Genomic DNA, 1,638 nt, shown 5'->3' with positions numbered 1-1,638 from the left:
CCTCTGTCCTTTATTAACTTGAATAGTCTCTTTTAGAGACCTTTGTCATGGCCTTTATAGTGGTAGGACTGTCTGAGTCTATTACAACTGGTAATACCTCAAAATCTTTTTATAGTTTGAGCCACCAGCGTCCGGCAACACCAATACTTACTGTAAAAATTCATGAATTCCGTGGAATTCTTCCAAGTGAATTGCCTGCATTAGATGTCAAAATATATTCAAGAGTTTTTGTATACATGTATAATGATTTTTACAGAGTTTTTGAAATTTTAATCAGAAATAATTTTAATTTATCCGTTTAAATGAATAGTACAGAAACTAAAATATTTCTGGTGCTTTTCTGAAAAAGAATATTTTAAAATATTCTATGTTTGTATAATGTGTTCTTTCAGATTGTATTCCATATAGAAAGTTTTAGATTCCTTTTTTTCCTCGGTCTTAATATTATTTTTCATTGGGATAAAATGACAATGTTGTCTAATTTCAAAAGTTTTGTAAAGTTTATGGTATGTAAACGCCTTTCTGAGGTGAAGATTTAATACACTGATGTCAAACTAAATTTAATTATATGAATTACGTGTGTTGTTACACTTGTTATTTTGTAATCAACTTTTTAATAACTGTTTTTCATTTCTTGCATCTGAAGAATGAAAAATGCGGAATACTTCACAAATTTTCATATCATCCTTGTGCAATTGCCATGTTAATCTCTGTATTGTAATTTGGGAATACGTGCTGCTGAAGCATGTAGTATCTTCTAAATTTAAGTAGTTAATGATGCAATCTTTATACAGACTTATATCCACGGTTCCCTATTTGTAATAAGGAAACTATATTGTTCCTGACAATGCTACTGATCTTATTTCCCTAAAATTCTGTGAATAGTGGAAAAAAATATATTGTTCATCTTAATGCTCACATTTGCAAATTTTTTTGTCAATGACAATTTTAAGTCTTTTTCATTTGGAATTTGATCATACTTTCGATAATTTATTGCTAGGTCCAAAGGTGATGGCTTTTTCATGTACTAATTGATCCAACTGAATTACCTTTGTGGAGCTAATGGATTCAAAGTAAGCCTTGCTTAAGAGCTACTTCTAACCTTCTGCAGCTGACATTTTCCCTAGTGAGGTCTTATTGGCACAAATGTCTACCTGACCCTTTATTCTTCTTCCATGTAGGAACAGACCAATCAGAATATCTTACCCTGACAGCAATAGATTGCTTTACTTGAACAACACTAATCTTAGTTACAAGGGATCATATAGAGATGAACAGTTCAGTCATAACTGTTCCGACTAGAAGGTATTTTATCAAAATATAATTGTTTATTATATCTAACATTTCAAAAGTAACTAAAGCCAAGAATGTGAAAAAATTGATCATATTCATGATTACTTAATATCCTGGCCTGTCTACCATCCTACCAGGCAGGAAGTTACACTACTGCATTTCTATCACCAAATATTTTCATAGTTGCAGGAGAAGTCCAGATGTTTCTTCTCATTATTAGGCCTTAAATTGGTAATGTTTTAATCATAGTGTTTTCTCTAGCCTACAGGCTGTAAATCTACAAATTGTAAAGCTTTAGGTCCAACTCTATCAAACACTGAGGTAGAGATAATGTAATAATACTTT

General features: G+C 31.3%; 1 pseudogene; it reads right to left on the bottom strand.

Annotated features, from left to right (window-relative positions):
* Window positions 1-650: 650 nt before the first annotated feature.
* On the bottom strand, window positions 651-747 carry LOC122122192 (annotated as a pseudogene).
* Window positions 748-1,638: the final 891 nt, after the last annotated feature.

This window comes from Dipodomys spectabilis, unplaced genomic scaffold, assembly GCF_019054845.1.
Source record: "Dipodomys spectabilis isolate Male_0828 unplaced genomic scaffold, ASM1905484v1 ptg000206l, whole genome shotgun sequence".
NCBI classification, from domain to species: Eukaryota; Metazoa; Chordata; class Mammalia; order Rodentia; family Heteromyidae; genus Dipodomys; species Dipodomys spectabilis.
The sequence above is the reverse complement of the archived record's forward strand: the minus strand, read 5'-3'. Positions and strand labels throughout refer to the sequence as shown.